This window comes from Pantherophis guttatus, chromosome 5 (genome assembly GCF_059756535.1).
Source record: "Pantherophis guttatus breed Tessera chromosome 5, ASM5975653v1, whole genome shotgun sequence".
Lineage (NCBI taxonomy): Eukaryota > Metazoa > Chordata > Lepidosauria > Squamata > Colubridae > Pantherophis > Pantherophis guttatus.
This window is the reverse complement of record NC_142067.1, coordinates 63281860-63287928: the sequence shown is the minus strand read 5'-3', so window position 1 is coordinate 63287928 and position 6069 is coordinate 63281860. Positions and strand designations below refer to the sequence as shown.

Sequence of the window (6069 nt, the reverse complement as noted above, 5' to 3'; positions counted from 1 at the left end):
AAAATGATGCTACTGGGTACTCTCCATACTGACTGATGTTTGGCAGGGAGGCTCAACTGCCAGTAGATATAGTGTTTGGCATCTCCATGGATGAAACCTCACTCAACCCAAAGAACAGAGACTAAAATGAGTGATACATCCTCTTAGAAGACTGACATATGATACTCTGGGCCACAATGCGGATGAGGCAGTACTTAGTGCTAGACAGAATCCTGATCACCCTGACACCCCAGACCCTTGGTAATCACTTCACACTCTTTGGAGGACCAAAGAATTTTGGGTGGGGGAGTGTGTAGCGGAGGGGAGAAGGGAATAAAATAGGTTTTGTTGGGAAGAGGAGGAGACAAAGGGAGTGCAAGAGGAGGAAGGAGGGGGTTTCCTGGGGAAAAAGCCAGAAGGTAAAGATAGGAAGGCATGCCTGGGGGAAAGGAGGCCTGAGAGGCTAGGAAAAGAGGCTTAAGGGGGAAATGGAAAAAAAGGCCTTGGGAAAGGGAGAGGGAGTGAAGGCAATAGGGAGGATAGGAGAGGCTTCTGTGGGGCAAGCCTGAGGGAGAGAAGAGGATAGAATCAGTGGTGGGATTCAACCGGTTCAGGAGAATCGTTTGTTAACTATTTGTGGAGTTCTGCGAACCAGCTGAATAGTCAAGTCTGCCTGCCTGCCTGCCTAATGATTCCAGTAGCTCACACAAACCTCAGATGTTCGTGCTCATTTCTAATTAACCAAAGGAAGGGAAAAGAAAAAGAAGAAATAACCACATAGCCATTTCCTCAGCAGATAAATTCTAGCCCCTTTAAAACTCAGGCTTAAAGTGCAAGAGAGGTTCCCCCCCCCCACTTCTCTTTCCTTAATAGCTCCGGCCCGGGCAGACAGCCAAGAACCATTTAACAGGCAAATACTTAGTTGCAATAACAAAACTGCAGGAATTCAGTCAGCACAGAAACAATTGAAAATTACAGATCATACAGATTAACAGAGTTGGAAGGGACCTTGTAGGTCAAATGGGATAGGTCATCCAACACCACCACCACCACCCTCGCCCAAGCAGGGGTGAAATACTCCCGGTTCGGACTGGATCGCCTGATCCAGTAGCGATGGCTGTGGGTAGTTCGGAGAACCGGTAGCAAAAATCCCTGTCCCCCCACCATGCCCAGCTGAGCCGCGCGATCATCAGAGGCTTTTTTTTTTTAACTTTTAAAAGCATTTTTTCTTCGGCCAAAAAAATGCTTTTAAAAGTAAAAAAAAAAAAAGCCTCTGATGATTGCGCAGCTCAGCTGGGATCATCAGAGCCTTTTATTTTTTAAAAAAATATTTTTATTTTGAACACATTAAAACAACATTAAAAATCAAACATATACATACAACAAAAAGTAACACAACAAAGAAAAATATCACTTTTCTTTTCAGCTATATACAGCGGTCTATTCTTTCTATACATCAATATTTACAGATATTTAAGTATTAACTTATTTGACGTTCATTTTCTACTTTATATCATTTCTTTTTTACTAACAAAAGATCATACACATTTTCCCCCTCCTTTCTTCATTCATTTAATTTATTTCTTTATTTTTCAACCATTCATACCATCTACTCCAGACCTTATAATACTTCTTCTTTCCCCTTAATTTCTTTAGTTAATTTATCTAATTCTGCACATTCCAGGATTTTTTTAATTAAATCCTCTTCCGTTGGTAATATTTCTTTCTTCCAATATGCATGTATACAATATGTGCTGCTGTCAATATATGCAATATAAGGTACTGTATGTCTTTAGTATAATTTTCTATCGAAATGCCTAACAGAAACTGTTCTGGTTTTCCCTCTATTGGATTCTGAATTATTTCTACTATCCAGGTTTTAATTTTCTTTCAAAATTTTTGTGCCATCGTGCAGGCCCATCATTGATGATAGTATGTTCCATAGCCAGTCTTGCATTTCCAACATTTCGGGGAATTGGTGGGGAACATTTTCGCAATTCTGGCCGGTGGAAGGTGCCATCTATGAAACATTTTCATCTGATTTTCCTTGTATGCCATCGCGATTGTCAGTTTCATGGTTGTTTTCCACATCTTCTCCCACTTCTCTAATTCTATCAACATGGTTAATATTTTGTGCCCATTTGATCATCGTGTCTTTCACTGTTTCCTCTTCCATTTTATACTGTATTAGAAACTTGTATAATCTGCTTATTAGTTTTTGTTCATTCCCTAATATGATTTTATCTAATTCTGTTTCTTCTAGTCAAACCTGATCTTTTATATCCTCTGTATACTTTGAACTTATCTGTAGATACGTCCACCATTGCACTTCTCTTCCTAAGTCCAGCTCCAATTCATTTCTGGTTTTTAATATTCCCCTCTTGTTTATTATGTCTCTATATCTAATTAATTTTGTCCAATCTACTAAATTTGGGTGTGTTAAAGTTTCCTCTGGAGAGATCCAAGATTTGTATATAGTGTTGTTTTTTAATTTTATTCCAAATTATTAATAATGAATTCCTAATTGTGTGTCTTCTAAAGTATCCATAAGTATTTTGTTTTCCTCCCCACAAATATGAATGCCACCCTATAGTTAAATCATGTCCTTCTAATATTAGCAGTCTTTTATTTTCCAATTCCATCCACTCCTTTATCCAAACTAATCCTGCTGCTTGATTTTATTTATTTATTTATTTATTTATTTATTTATTTATTTATTTATTTATTTATTTATTTATTTATTTATTTATTTATTGAATTTCTATACCTCCCTTCTCCCAAAGGACTCAGGGCGGTGAACAGATTAAGATTTCATATACATATAATATATTTTTTTTATAAACAGTAAATAATAAATTGAGTCAACTTGGTGTATCTGCTAAGACCTTGGCATAGAATTTAGATGTTTATGCTAGCCCTACTTGTTGAAACAGAAAGGTCTTCAGGGCATGTCGGAAAGTGCGAAGATCTGGGATTATTCGTATTCCAGGGGGTATTTTGTTCCAAAGAGTAGGTGTCCCCACAGAGAAGGCTCTCTCCCTTGGAACTACTAGACGACATTGTTTTAATGATGGTACTATGAGTAGGCCTACTCTGTGAGAGCGTATTGGTTGGTGGGAGGTTATCGGTTGCAGCAGGTGGTTTCGTAAGTACTCAGGTCCTAAGCCATGGAGCACTTTAAAGGTAAGAACCAACACCTTGAAGCACACTCGGAAGGCCACCAGAAGCCAGTGCAGCTCGCATAGAAGAGGTGTTATATGTGAGCGCCATGTTGCTCCCATAATTACTCGCGCAGCCGCATTCTGGACCAGTTGGAGCTTCCGGGTGCACTTCAAGGGGAGCCCCATGTAGAGAGCATTGCAGTAGTCAAGTCGGGAAATGACGAGGGCTTGAGTGACTGTGCGTAATGAGTCCCGGTGTAGAAAGGGATGCAATTGGCGAATCAGGCGAACCTGATAGAAAGGTCCTCTGGCCACGGCTGTTATATGATCTTCTAAAGACAGTTGTGCATCCAGGAGGATGCCTAAATTGCGAGCTTTCTCTGCGGGGGTCAATGACTCGTCCCCAATAGTTAGTGATGGGACTAACTGGCTGTACCGGGATGCCGGCAGCCACAGCCACTCAGTCTTGGAAGGGTTGAGTCAAAGCCTGTTTCTCCCCATCCAGACCCATACGGCCTCAAGGCACCGGGACATCACTTCAAGGGCATCATTGGGGTGGTTTGTGGTGGAGATGTACAGCTGAGTGTCATCAGCATACAGATGACATCGCATCCCAAAACCAAGGATGATCTCCCCCAATGGCTTCACATAAATATTGAACAGGAGAGGTGAGAGGACCGACCCCTGTGGCACCCCGCAAGTAAGGGGCCTCAAGGTTGATCTCTGTCCACCTGTCAACACTGACTGCGACCTGTCAGAGAGGTAGGATGAGAACCACCATAATACGGTGCCTCCCACTCCCAGCCCCTCCAACTGGTGCAGCATGATACCATGATCAATGGTATCAAAAGCTGCTGAGAGATCTAATAGGACCAGGATAGAGGAACATCCCTTATCCCGAGCCCTCCAGAGATCATCAATCAACGCGACCAATGCTGTTTCTGTGTTGTATCCAGGCCTGAAGCTGGACTGGAACGAGTCTAGATAGACAGCTTCATCCAGGTACTGTGGGAGCTGTTGTGCCACCACACTTTCGACAACCTTCGTTGGAGCCTGGACGGTAGTTTGCTAAAACAGTTGGATCCAGAGAGGGCTTCTTAAGGAGGGGTCTCACCACCGCCTCTTTCAAGGCGGGAGGTAAGAATCCCTTGCTCAGAGAAGCATTAATAATTCTCTGGAGCCAGCTACGTGTAACCTCCCGGGTAGCCAGCACTAGCCAGGAAGAGCACGGGTCCAATAAACATGTGGTTGCATTCAGCTTCCCCAGTAACCTGTCCACGTCCTCAGGAGTCACAGTATCAAACTCATCCCAGATAATGTCCTCAAGATCTGCCCTCGTCATTTCATCCGAATTAACCCAGTTAGAGTCCAAGCTTTCCCGAATCTGAGCGATTTTATCATGCAGATATTGTGCAAAATCCTCAGCTCGTCCTTGCAGAGGGTCTTCCCGGGCTCTCAGCTGGAGTAGAGAGCGGGTAACCCTAAACAAGGCAGCTGGGCGATTATCTGCCGATGCAATAAGAGTGGAAAAATAGTTACATTTTGCCGCTTTTATCGCCACTAAGTAGGTCTTAATATAAGATCTCACTAGTGTTCGGTTGGATTCAGAATGGCTGGTCCTCCAACTGCTCTCTAGGCGTCTTTTCCGGTGTTTCATCCCTCTCAGCTCATCAGAGAACCAAGGAGCTGGGTAGGTTTGACGCCGGGTCAGAGGCCACAAAGGCACAACCCGGTCTAAAACACCAGCGGCCATCCTATCCCAGGACGCCAATAGGTCTTCAGCCGAGTCATGAGCCAAGTTCTCAGGAAATGGCCCAAGCTCCATCCAGAATCTATCAGGATCCATCAGGCGCCTGGGGCGGAACCATTTAATTGATTCCGCCTCCCTGCGGTGGGTTGTAGTGGTCAGAAGGTCAAGCTTAAGGAGAGAATGGTCTGACCATTACAAGGGCTCGATGACTATATCCCCTATATCTAGACTATTCAGCCACTGGTCAGAGATAAAGATCAAATCCAGAGTGTGTCCCCCCATGTGAGTAGGGCCATTAACTAATTGGGTCAGGTCCATGGCCGTCATGGAAGCCATAAACTCCCGAGCCCCTTCAGATGTTTCACTAATGGATGGCAGGTTGAAATCTCCCATAACCAGTAGCTTAGGAATCTCAACTGCCACCTCGGCTATTACATTGAGGAGCTCAGGCAGGGCTGCTGATATGTGGCAGGGAGCCAAGTACACAATCAACAGGCCCATCTGTAACCCATAACCCCACTTCACGAGGAGGGACTCACATCCAGTTGTCTGAGGGACAGTGACTTCCCTAGGGTCAAGACCTTCCTTTATAATGACCGCCACACCTCCACCCCTGCCCCGAGTCCTTGGCTGATGGAATGCGCAGAAACCTGGTGGGCACATTTCTACGAGGGGGACCCCCCCTTCATTGCCCAACCAGGTCTCTGTAATACCTGCCAGGTCCGCTTTCCCCTCCTGAATTAGGTCACAAATGAGGGGGGCTTTGTTAGCCGTGGACCTGGCATTGCATAACATCAGCCTAAGACTCAGGCTTTGAGACCTTGAGCAACCCAAGGAACAAGAAGAGCTTTGGAGGTCGGAGCATGCCACCGCTTGAAGATAGTGGGTGCGTACCCCCCTATCTTATTATTAGGTCTCCCAATCTGGGAGGGCGGCTCCTCCTCTCTCTCTGGTATCTTGTAATACTTTTAACCTAATTCTAGGCTTCTTTCCTTGCCAAATAAATTTTGTGGTCAATCTATTTAATAAGTTGAAAATTTTTTTTCCCATTTTTATCGGAATAGTCTGGAAGAGGAATACAATTTTAGGTAAGATATTCATTTTTATTACTGCCACTCTTCCCATCCATGAGATCTGCAACTTTGTCCAGTTTTCCAAATCTTTCCTAATTTGTTCAGT

The 6069-nt window shown here is 43.9% G+C and overlaps 1 pseudogene; it reads right to left on the bottom strand.

Annotated features, from left to right (window-relative positions):
* Positions 1–4134: 4134 nt before the first annotated feature.
* LOC148113419 (uncharacterized) lies at positions 4135–5685 on the bottom strand (annotated as a pseudogene).
* Between the last annotated feature and the right edge of the window lie 384 nt (positions 5686–6069).